General features: G+C 45.5%; 1 protein-coding gene across 6 annotated transcripts in view; it reads right to left on the bottom strand.

The window, feature by feature from the left end:
* ZBTB38 (zinc finger and BTB domain containing 38) overlaps positions 1 to 12,133 on the bottom strand; it is a 112,024-nt gene that overhangs the window by 59,966 nt on the left and 39,925 nt on the right. For 5 of the 6 annotated variants that reach the window (XR_010383184.1, XM_010976792.3, XM_064491614.1 and 2 more), the window contains 2 exons: positions 10,884 to 11,027; positions 9,627 to 9,710 (listed from right to left, as the gene is read on the bottom strand). The gene's annotated coding sequence lies outside the window, so the exon portion shown is untranslated. Of the gene's footprint in view, positions 1 to 9,626; positions 9,711 to 10,883; positions 11,213 to 12,133 lie in introns of those variants that run through there. The other variant, XM_031444497.2, reaches the window with a different exon arrangement.

Raw genomic sequence — 12,133 nt, 5'->3', positions numbered from 1 at the left:
AATAAATGGTAACAGAATAAGTGAATTAATGAATAGATTCCAGGATAGAGCATTTATGACTTTTTTCCTAAGTCCTCTCTGCAGATGATATTATAGAACACTTGTTTAATTTTTTTAAAGCTCAAGTAATTATCATTTTAAGCAAAATAGTAAATATTAGCCAAAATATCACCTGGGACCAAGTGTCACTTGAGAAGTATCAGAGAAGTAGGCTTAATTGCTATATTAAGTCAATCAGATTAAGTTTAGCCCGCTGAAGGAGACTTTATCCTATTTGGTTTGCAAAGAGAAATCTCATGAGTTAGCATGAGCAGCTAAAAATAAGTTGCAGGTTTCATTTTCCGTTGTTCAGTATGGTTTTGAAACCAAAAGGTGCAAAACTAGGAGGTTCACCAACGCCTACTGAAGACAGGCAATTCAGATAGTCACCTTTCTGGCACACTGTCCTGACTACAGCTCACAACCAGGCATAAGCCACGGACGCCTATGTCCCTCTCACCATGGTCTCTTGAGATGAGTCCCCCTAATAAATAAGACGTGGCAGGAAATTAGGGGCCGAGGCCAGTCCTGGGGGACAGTGGCTTGTGTGTGTGTCTTGTTATATCCGGACAGGATGCCACATAGACGTCAGCCCCATACGCAGAGCCTCAATCTTAGGTGATGCTGGGGATGGACCCCTCAGCAAAACAAGGGAGTAAATCATGCTAGAATTTCATGAAGATGGGGCCTTGAAGGTAATGAACACAGCAAGTACCCCTTGGCCTGAATGCCCAGGGCCTTGTGCAATTCCATACTGCAAACTCAGATGGCTCACGATAAGTTTAATTTCAAAACTGTCTTCCCAGGGCCAAATCTGGCAAAAAGGTGTGTGAGAGAGGCAGAGATGCCTCAGAGGGAAGGCAGCCATCTCACGCTGGAGCGTTCAGCTGTGGCACAGGGCCCGGAGAGAGCACTGCTGGTGAAAGCAAGCTCTCAGCTGACTGCGAGGGAGCAGAGAAGGGTTAATCTCCTTCCATTAGAGGAGGGGCCGTTTGGTGAAGGTGAAGAGAATAATCTGTATGAAGAGCAGGGAAGACAAAGAGCCATTCCAGAAAAGGAATTGCTGGGCAGGGGCGAGAAAGATGATTTGTCCAAGATCTTCACCGTGAGATCATTTCTTAGATCTGAGTCTTTACATCGCTTTGAAGTTACAGACTTAGGGAAGCGGGGGATGGGGGCATATTCACACTCAGCCCTGGAAGACATGAGCTTCTTTCGACTGGATCCCAGATGGGCTGACTCTGAGAAGCAGAGGGTGAGGCCAAAGCCACCAGGACGCCGTCGTAGAAGCCTAACCATAAATTAGACAGCGGCGAAGTAAACAATAGGGGTTGCTCATAAAAGACAAGCCAGTGGCTGAATCCTCCTTTCCTGGGGTGAGGAACAACCTCCCCCTTTTCTTTAAACTTAAAAAAAAAACTTTTAAAAAGTTGCTTTAATAATTTTGGGAGAAATAGTTTAAGATTCACAAGAAATTGCAAAAATAGTACAGTAACTGTGTGACATCACCTAGCTCTCCAGAATGATAACATCTTATACCACTGTAGTACATTGTCTAAACTAAGAAACTAACATTGGTACAATACTCCTAACTCAGGCACAGACCCACTTGGGATTTTGCCAGTTTCTGCACACACTGTGTGGGGGTCTGTCTGTCTGTCTAAAGTTCAATGAAATTTTATCACACCTATAGACTGGAGTGGCCATGATTACAATCAAGACACAGAACTATTTCATCACCACAAAGAAATTCCCTGTGCTGGCCCGCTACAGTCACACCTTCCCCCAACCCTAACCCCTGCCACTGATCTGTTCTCCATCACTGTCATTTTGTCCCTTTGAGAATGTTATATAAATGGAATCATGCAGTCTGTAACCCGAGATTGGCTTTCTTTTCACCCAGCTGAATGCCCTTATGATTCATTCCAGTTGTACGTAAAGATGTGCCTTTTCACCCTTGAATAGGAGTCCATGGTATGGATGTACCGCAGTGTGTTATCCATTCACCCACTGAGGGACATCTGGCTGGTGTCCAGTTTTAAGCTATAACCAATAAAACTGCTATGAATATTCATGAACAGGGTTTTGTGTGAACCTACGTTTTCATTTCTCTTGGGTAAATCCCCAGGAACGGGAATGTACGGCAAGTATACCTTTAACTTTATTAAAAACTGTCAAACTGTTTTCCAGAGCAGCTGCACCATTTACTCTCCCCCCACCATGCATGAGCGGTCGTCTCCCCACACCCTCGCCAGCATTTGGTAACGTCTTTTTATTTTAGCCATCCTGATCGACATGTAGGGGCTCCTTTTGATGCTGTCCAGTCAAGATGGCAGTCAAGTGTGAGGCCTTCAGAACTTGCACGGGGTGACTTCAGATCTCTCTCACCATTTTAGCTTTCCTAATACTTGCCCGGCACTTTGTGCTGTCAGGCATTTTGATGATGGAAAAATAGGACTCTTGATATGGCGTGAGCCCCTGGGTTTGCCAGGTTGCTCCTGACTGTGGAAGTGGGACGTCACCAACTGGGAATGCTGGGCTTCTTCGAGGCAGTGCCCCTTGGCCTGGCAGGCAGACTTGACAGCAGTGACACTGGTTCCCATGGGGCAATAGGAAGGCCATGATGGGACAGCCATGGGGCAGAGACAGACTGCCCGGGCCAGGGGCCTCTGGCACTTTTGATAAAGGACTGTATTAGTGCTTTTTATTCCTAAAGTTAGTTACTTATTAGCAGGGTGTGTGTGTAGGGGTGGGGGAGGGGCATGGAGTCAGCACAGACAGGTAGGAATGGGACCACCAGTGGCACTTGTAAAATGTCCTGGGCCCCAAAGAACACTCTTTGCCCTCAGATCTCCTACTCTGCTGACCACTCAAGACTCCCTGGCGGCATATGGACACCTTATCTGGATGTCACAGAACTCCGATTTCCACCTCCTGGGAGTTAGATCTGGAGGCACTGCTGTCACCACCACATAGACCTTCCTAGCTTTGGGATCCAGGTCTTGCCAGCAATCAAAACTTCATCTGAGTATCAGAAGGTGCCTCAGCCAGGGAAGTTCAGGACACCAGGGAAATGGGCTCTGTAAAGGGCCAACCTCATAGTGATGACTCAAACTGCCCCAGCCATGTCTGGAAAGTCACCCTCCATCTGTTGTAACCCTGATTCAGGGGAGGCTGTGGAGCTTCCCAGAATCCCTACTCGTCATGACCCTGGCTCCGCAAGTTTGGACCAGGAGGCCAAGCATCAGGAAGGCAGGGATCCTGCATGGGACAGCCAAAAGATGACAAAGACCAAACACAGGAGCAGGGAAGCTCAGTGATCCTTGGCAAATTCCCTTGTGCTTACACGTGCAGGATGGGTGCCAAGAAGCTGTTCCTTTGGGTTTGGGCTCTCATGCTTCTCCTGGTGCAGTCACAGGAGAAGGATGTGAACTTGGGCATGGAGGAAGCTAAATGGTGATTTATAGACGCTGACCCTGAACTGGGGACTGTGAGGGCTGAGCAGTCTGTGGAGGCTGAACTTGAAGCTGAGCTTGAGAGTCAAATGGTACAATGGCGGCCCTCCAGAAGTTGAGGTAGTAAAACCAGTGGAAGGGCAGCCACACAGTATCAGGTGACCCATGAGTGTGGTCTTCTGGCTGTCAGCAGAGTGATGCAGACAGGATGGAGAGTCACACTTCCGCTCAGAAGGTGGTGAGGATTTTAAAATTTGGTTGTTGTTTGTTCACTGTGTTCTCTGGGGTAACAGAAATGTCCAAGTTTCCATTTTCAGGTACCTCTCCTCTGACCCATTACCCCTCGTTTGGCCAGGTGCTCCTACTCACCTGCTGTTAGAAGGCAGCCGAGCAGACAGCACCTTCTAGATTTAATGAGGCAGGTGCAGATTGGGCAGGTACATCACCTGACCACGAAGTTGGGTAAGGGGATGTCACCCTCAAGGCTGAACCCATGGCAGCGACCCTCAGCTCTGGCTTTGACTTTTCAACGCATGCCTGTCTTGACCTAGCTTTTGCCCACAGTGTGAGTCTTGCCCTTGCCCTGTCCCTGCTCTATTCTTTTGGCTTCTGACTCTGGACCCCACCTCCTACTCAGTTCTCATGGCATGGAGCCGAGTAGCTGCCCTATGTCCTCCTCGGTCTAGCTCCAATGTTACCCCCTCGGGGCTCAGGGCACAGAGCGGTCTCATGAAGTGACCCTCGCAGGGTCTGAGCTGCCCACACACATCCCAAGAGAGGCCCTGCCTACCAGAAGGCAGATCAAAGTTCCCCGGCTGAAGCAGAGGCTCATTTCAGGAGTTAGCCTTCTCACAGGTGCCTTGTCTCTGCTCCTCAGAGGTTGGGTGGATCCGGGCCCTTTGCCTCCTCAAGTTCTGCTTCTATCTCTGCCACTACATCTCTGGGTAACAACCACAAGTGAGTAAATGAACCATTCTGGGTCTCGGTTATCTCATATTTACAACAAGGTTTCCTAACTTCCCAGCTGATGATCTTTCAACTATACCACACTACGATTAAGGAAAAATCTAAAATTCAGAAGCCGAAAAGAGCCTTCAAGTTAAATTCTGGTTTACATAAACTAGCTTAGGGTCCCCTGACTTCTTTCTGTCTAATAAGTGCTGCTGAAAATGAATGTTTATTGAATTGAACACAGCATTATCAATAGTTCTCAGGCCTTAAGGTGCCTAAAGACTGGGAGGGTATATTAAAATGCATATTCCTAGGCCCCCTCCTCAGCGCTTTTGATACTACTGGGGACTATGAACTTGCATTTTAACATGAGAAACTGAAAGGGCTTAAGTTTTGAAACAGACATTGGTAACTTTTTAGAGGCTAATTTATCAACATGCGTTCGGAACTTTAAAAATAGGTCATTTGACCTACTGATTCAATTCTAGGAATTTTCCCTAAGACGTCCACCAAGATTTATCTACAAGAATGTTTTCGTGTTTATAACAGCAGAACAGTAGAGGCAATAAAAATGCCCATCAAAAAAAAAAAAAAAGAATGGATAAATTAAGACATATTAGTGCAATGGAAACACAATCATTAAAACTCAAATTTCCAAAGAGCATTCAGTGACTTGGAAAAATGTTTACAACACAATGTTAAGTGGGGTGAGAAAAAGCATATAAAAATACCATTTCAATAATGTTTAAAAGGAGAAAAGAACATGTGAAAAATTGGAAATAAATACATCAACATGTTAATGTTGAATTGTTGCGTAATTGTTGGATTACTGGAGATGGTTGTTTTCTTCTTGATATTTTTCTGTATTTTCTAGATTTTGTATAGTAACCAGTTCTGGCTCTTTCTATTTGAAAAACAGTGCTCATTTTTTTTTAAAGTAAAGAAAAGGAATTTCCCTCATGTGGAGTAAACACAGAGGGAAGAGAAGTCCCTTAGGAGTCCAGCCCAGCCATGGCCTGGCTGCTGCAGCAGGACTTAGAGGCGGACAGACTGGGTCCAGTGCTTGGCGTGAATTTTAAGCTACGCTCTCTTTTGCAAAGTACCTTAGTATAGCTGATGCCAAGGAATTTGGGTCAATGAGAAAGTCCTTTTCACTAGGTACTACTTTCTTGCTACATTCGAAGATAACAGACGGCAGGATCTGGGACATGGATGGGAGTCCACAGTTTCAACAGCATCTCTACCGCTCTTGGGTTGAGCTCATGCTTGTCACCTCTGTGTATGACCCCCCACACACCCTGGCCCCACCCCACAGTACCAAGCAGACACACTGCACTCTGAGTGGGGGCTTTTGGACAGACGACAGACTCCACTCCGGCTTGGGAGACACCACCCAGGGTCAGCGCTTCCGCAGAGTGATTTCAAAACCTCCTTTGGCCAGCACGCTGGGAGCCCCATCAAATGCCAGGAAGCATCTTTTCTTGGCAGAGAGATGGCTCAAATCGACCTTCCCTCACAGAGCTCAGTGAGAAGCCTCACAGTTAGGCTCCTGGCCTAGAGTCAGACCTTTCCAAATATCCTTGAAATTTTTGTACCACAGCTTTAGCTAGTTAGGAAGTGGTGCTAAGGATCTCAGATGAAAGTCCATTTAGAAAGACAAAAAAAAAAAAAAGTAATAATGATACTTACAATAGTAACAGCAATATCCAAAACACTGACCATAACTATGGTAGTTACTTTCATCAGCACCCTGACCTGCCATACATTTTTCTAAGTCGCCCAAGCCAGTCCACATATATTACCTTACTTATTCTAACAGAATCTCAGTTTTACATTTTTTAAAAATACTATTTTAGAGGCGGGAGGAAGCTATAAAGTTCTGATGAAAACCAGAGCTTGAGTTAAAAACAAAACCTTGAAGTCTTCAGTGTGGTGTTTTCCAACTGCGTTCTTGACAAGAAGTCAGGGGATTTCAGCATGAGAAATTACGAAGCCCCATTACCATGAATTCTTAGCTTTGGTGACTGTGACGTGGCCTGATTGTAAAATCCTCAAAAGGGAGTAACCGAACATTCATAAAGCTGACCCAGGGCAAGAAGGGGCCTTGTCCTTCTGTGCCATGAAAAGCACAAAACCAACTGGTCCAGGCACTGCTTACATCAGCCAGCTGTGCCCAGACCACATCTGTGCATCAGACATCACAGGGGTGATCTGAGCCCTGAAAAGACTATGGGGCCCCACATTTGAATTCTACCCCTCCTGTGGAATTAAGATTTTTCAAAATAACAAAATACAAAACTGTAAGTTAAGGGAGCTCAAGAAAGTCTAACTTTCCCCATGATGTCTACTTGGATGCTGTTTTGAAAATGTCAAAGATCAAAATATTTACAAAGCAGGTATTTGTTACCTATGCCTTGCTGGTGTGTCTGTGATATGACCCAGGATGCTGTACCAACACTGTAGACAGGTTGCATTAACAGTGGTGAAATTCTGATTTGGTGGCCACACACCTCTCTCTGCCATGCTAGGCAGCTAGACATTAGAAATGAGGAGGTTGACGCCACCTCACCTCTCTGTAACAGGGAAGAACAAATCTGACTCCATATTGGATCTGCTTTTTTTACTTTAACCTTTGTAGTCTATTGCTTTTACTACAAGTTAAGAATGCTGCCCATAGCCTGAAATATACAAGATAGCTCACTGTCAAGACTCTGAACTTTAAAGGTATAATACTTCTTCATTCATATAGAAATTAAAAGTTACAGAACAAATAGTGGTATTTGTCTCCTTGAAGGTTTACAGTAACATCATGACCTGAACTACATGGACAGCTGCAAGAGCAAAGGATTCTGACACCAAGAAGTTTGCAGTAACCAACCTCCTCCTCTTTTAGTATAAAAGAAGCCTGAGTTCTAACTTGGGTAAGATGGTTCTTCGGGACAGTGATCCACCATCCTCTTGGTCTGTTGGCTTTCTGAATAAAGTTGCTATTCCTTACCCTCAAAACTCATCTCTCCATTTATTGGCCTGTTGTGCAGCGAGTTTGGACTTGGTAACACCTCTACATGTATGTCAATTCCTGCATACTCAGTAATTTGAGGAGTCATTATCATGTGGCTGTTGAAATTAACAAGCTGTGAATACTGAGTCTCCCCAGTGAATGGACCCTGACACTTTTCCTCCTTGACCATGGCCTTTGGCCCTGTCTTTCCTGGCAGATTCCTTTAGGCTTGAACATCCAGCAACAGATCATCCCCACCTGGCTCCAGTTTTTGAAACATGGTACTTGTTCTCAACTAACTTCTTTTGGTTGCTCCCTTTTTGCTGCTTGTAGCAGGCACTGTACCCTCCTATTCAACCTGGTCTTATCTTTAGCTTACTCTGCCAGCTCAGCTAGCTCTCGCAAGACCCAAGAAAATGGACTTTCAAAGGTTGAAGCATTTTTGCAACAAATCAACCTGTTATTCTATTCCCCTCCTCCTTAGCCCACCCCTGGTGTGAGGGAACAGAGCAGAGACCAGGGAGCAGTAATAGGAGATGAGACCAGGCTTTGGGCTCTGTGAGAGCCTGAGAGCTGTGTTAAATCAGCCAGTAGCTGGCCTTCCCACACAATGGACAATGTGTATTCTTCAGGGTGTGGGTGCCAGAAATGTCAAGTCCAGGGGCAAAATATAATAAGAAACCAGGGTATCTAGCAAATATCTAGCCAAATATTGACAACAAAACTAGAGAACTAGGTACCAGGCTGCTCAGGCAAGGATGGTAGTCCATTTTTATAGTATATATGCTGCTGAAATGAGCACATATAGTCCATTTTTTATTGAAGTTCTTTATGATGCCTTGGGGGTATCATAAGGGCACCACCATATGTTTTCTGATATTTACCAGTGAGGGGGATACTGCACTAAGACCAACAATGGTGAAAAGGCTGAATAAAATATAAAATCAGTTCAGAATTCTCCAAACAGGGCTTATAACCTTACCACTCATTATTTCACTAAATGCTTTGAAATTTTCCTGAAAAGTAAAAGCTAGAATTATATATCAAATCCTTTGGGGAGCGTTAATCTCCCCAGCCTGAGCCTTTTTAGTCTAGTTTTAATTGTTTCTCTAATAACTTGGTTTGAAGAGTCCATCTTGTCAGGGATTTCCTCCTCTACCTCCCAAGATTAAAATGTATGCCAAGATCTAGAATAGATCCCAAATCCCCCAGGAGCAGACAGAACCAGGAGTCAAAGAAACCATGAGCTTTCCTAGAGAACACTGGGGCTTAATGTTGGGGGAACAGAATTCTCTTGGAGAATTCCAACTAACATGACTAGACCCAGGACCAGGAGACAGAGCCAGAATGGTCCAAGACCAAGAGGACCTTGGAGGGAAAAAAAGAGGGGAGGAATGTCCTTCATGGTTCACTGGCTATTGGTGCCATGCTGGTGCTCATATAAAGGCTCAGGATCAGAAGCGACATAGCCGTCTTGAAAAATCTCACCCATGGCTCTTTGCCCACTCTTTACCTAAGCGTGTCAGAAAGAGAATTCTAAATATATGATCTTTTTTACTTCTCCCACTGCTTCATTCTGCTATCCTGTCCTTGAGCATCTCTAAGTTTCTGATTATGCTGTGCCAGGGAGGACTACCTCTTCTCCAGAAACCCTCCAGAGATGTCACTGGGAAGTAGCTGCCCACTGCCCACCTGGGACTACATTTCCCAGATCCCTTTGCAGTCAGATGTGGTCATGTGACTGGGTTTTAGTCAACAGAGTGTGAGCAGAAGTGTTGTGTGCCACTTCTAGGCAGGGGCCATGAAAACCTCCTACGTGCCCTTGCTCACATTCTTTATTCTTCCTCCACTGGGAAGTGGAAACAATCCCAGATGACCTTGAAAACCACATACCGTGGAAGGTGGAGCCTCTCTCAACCTGTGTCTCTGAAGGAATGCATGAAAGAGAGTTGCCCCACTAACCTGTGCTGTTACACGAGCAAGAAATAAACTTCTATTGTGTCTGAGCCATTATCCATTTTTCAGTTTGTTACAGCAATCAGCCTATCCTATTACTATTATCCTCTTTGATACAGCTGTTATCATTTTATGCAGACATCCCTGTGCCTGCTCCCCTTTCCTTAAAAGAACAGATTTAGTAACCTAAATTTAAGCAGCCAGTAGGGACAAATGACACTCACCAAATTAATGGTCACAGCATTCAGATCTTTCAGCCCGAAGAAGAGTAGTTTAGCAGAGACTCACTTCCAAGGCAACCTGATATACTAAAATAAAACAAAAAGTAAAATGTGAGATCTACAAAAAGGAGATATTAGAGTGTGATGGTTAATTTCCAAAGGGTGTTGTCAGTTTACAAAGGAATTTGCCACTCTTTTCAGTAAACAAGCTTCCCTATTGCGTTTATAAAATAAAATTCATTTTTAAATACCATCCCCTCCATCATTTCAAAACAGAATTTATAAAGAACAATTCTACTCTGCTAAGTAAGCTATACAAAGACTAGATGCTGACTCAGGAGATGACTTTGGAAGCCAGGAAAACTGGGTTTGATTTCTATGCCTGTGTGCTCTGCAGTTCTGTACATGTTAAAACTTTTCTCCTGGGAACTTAACTTTCTTAGGTAGAAACTTCCAGAGCTTGTAAAATTATAGCCTACGCAAAGACTTAAGATTTTTTAGGTGAAGTTAAAACAGACACCAAAATACATTATAATCTGTCTTTGTGTTTAATACTATCCCAGATGCGATGGCACAGTGGGAATGAAAATAAGATCTCTGTAAACAGGGCCATCAGACAATGGAGGTGCACGCACCAGAACAGCCAGAGACAACCAGAAACACACTCAGTATAGGCGGCAGGTTGCGGTCATTTTCTTACCAGAGCTGCCATCTTTTAAAAGGTTAGGTGCGAAAGTACCATTTGACAGCACAGGGCACATAGTTTCCTAGAACAGGGTTTGTTTTTGTGTCTGATTACTTGGTGTAAGATCCAGGAAGCAAAGCGTTCAGAACTCTGAACAAACATTCTGGCAGCCCAAAACAGAGCACTGGGGCGGAAGGAGGAAGAGGAAACAAAACAAGAGGGCTGACGGGGGAAGGCACGAGGTGGGCCATTTTCCCCAGGATTTCAGCCTTAATGTGTGTGTGTGTGTGTGTGTGTGTGTGTGTGTGTATACACATACACACACATATACATCTACCTATCTATCTACCTATCTCTATATTTTTTTTTTTTTGGAGAGGAAATGCATTTTTGTCTGGTCCTGCGGAGAAGAGAAAGATCAGATAGATTCCTTTGGTGCCGTATTTGGACGGTTCCCCAGCCCCCACTCCCTCCCTCTGGGCTGGGGCCTGCCAAGCGCAGGTGTCAGGGAACAAGATGGCGCCCCACGGCGAAGGGCGCTGAGTGAGGGGGCCCAGGGGTGGGCCTTCACTTACTCGGAGGCGCTGGCTCCTCTGAAACCCAGACGCTGCCAACTCCCTGGGCTCAGGAGTTACAACCGCTTTCTTGCTCTGGGTTCTTCACTCCTTGTCGAGATCAGCTCCACATATTTTTCTGATGATGTCACCCATTCTGACTTCCTACAATTTTGAAAGTTGATCTATAAGTAAAACCTTCTGTGAGGCTTCAAAAAAACAAAAGGCAGCAGAAAAGGAAAGAAAGGTGTGCTGAGGGGCGATGGAGAGGAGGAGGAGAGAGGCAGTTGCCTCCCTATTTTGAGATTTGCTGCAGCCTGCGAGTGCCACTCCCCAGTTTCCTGGCTGCAGAGGGAGGCCAGTGGCAGGGCGTGGGTGACGTCAGGGCCGGGCCTGAGTCATCGCCAGCGGCCGGTCTGCCCTGCCACTCGGAAGGGGACAAAAGGAACCTTTGATGTCCAGGGGCCCTCCTCTCGGGACACTCGCCTGTATGAGCAGCAGGCCAGAACATTCCTGCCGCCTCCCCACCCCCGGCAGCCCTTCCTACTTCCGGAACCATCCCAGGCATATTCAGCAAGGCCTCCCCAGGGGACATCACCCTCCTGCATGGCAGAGGCAGTGTCGCTTCTGCCAAAGAGAGAAGCAGGGGAGGGTGTTTCTCTGCAGAACTCTCACCTTGCCCTTTGGCAACCCCCTTCTTCCCTGAGGTGCCACCTTACGCAGGCAGTCACAGGGGTCCTAAAAAAGATCTGGAAAGGTGGCAGGTGCTCTTGTCACCCTCTCTGGGCAGCACCCAGCACTCAGTGTCTATTCTCTGACTTTGTGCCATGACCCTGGGCCTCAGCTCCCAGCTCTCCGGGTGCCACAGCAAACTTGTGCTCCCTAGATTGACGAGAACCCCTCTCTTTACGAGGGGTATTTATATCCCAATGCCTGCCAAGGGGCTCGGTAAATGCACGGTGAATAAATGAAAGGTAATTTTAAAATAAAATAGTAGAGAACATGTATTAAATGCTTATGGTGAATGTCGGAGCCTCAGTGCTAAGGGTTTTACAAAGATGATTTCATTTATTGTTATCATAAGAAAGCTGTGAGGTAGGTATGATTATTATTCCCAGTTCTATAGATGAGGTGCTCAGAGAGATTAAGACATTTTTCGGAAGTCTCACAGCTAGCTAGTGGCAGAGTCTGGATCGTCTGATCTCAAATCTTGTGTTCTCAACTATGACGCTGAGTGGCTGAGCAAATGAATGAATACTGACCAAGAGCAG

The sequence above is a fragment of the Camelus dromedarius genome, chromosome 2 (genome assembly GCF_036321535.1).
Source record: "Camelus dromedarius isolate mCamDro1 chromosome 2, mCamDro1.pat, whole genome shotgun sequence".
Taxonomy (NCBI): Eukaryota; Metazoa; Chordata; class Mammalia; order Artiodactyla; family Camelidae; genus Camelus; species Camelus dromedarius.
Note: the sequence above shows the minus strand (reverse complement) of the source record. Positions and strands in the feature narration are given on the sequence as shown.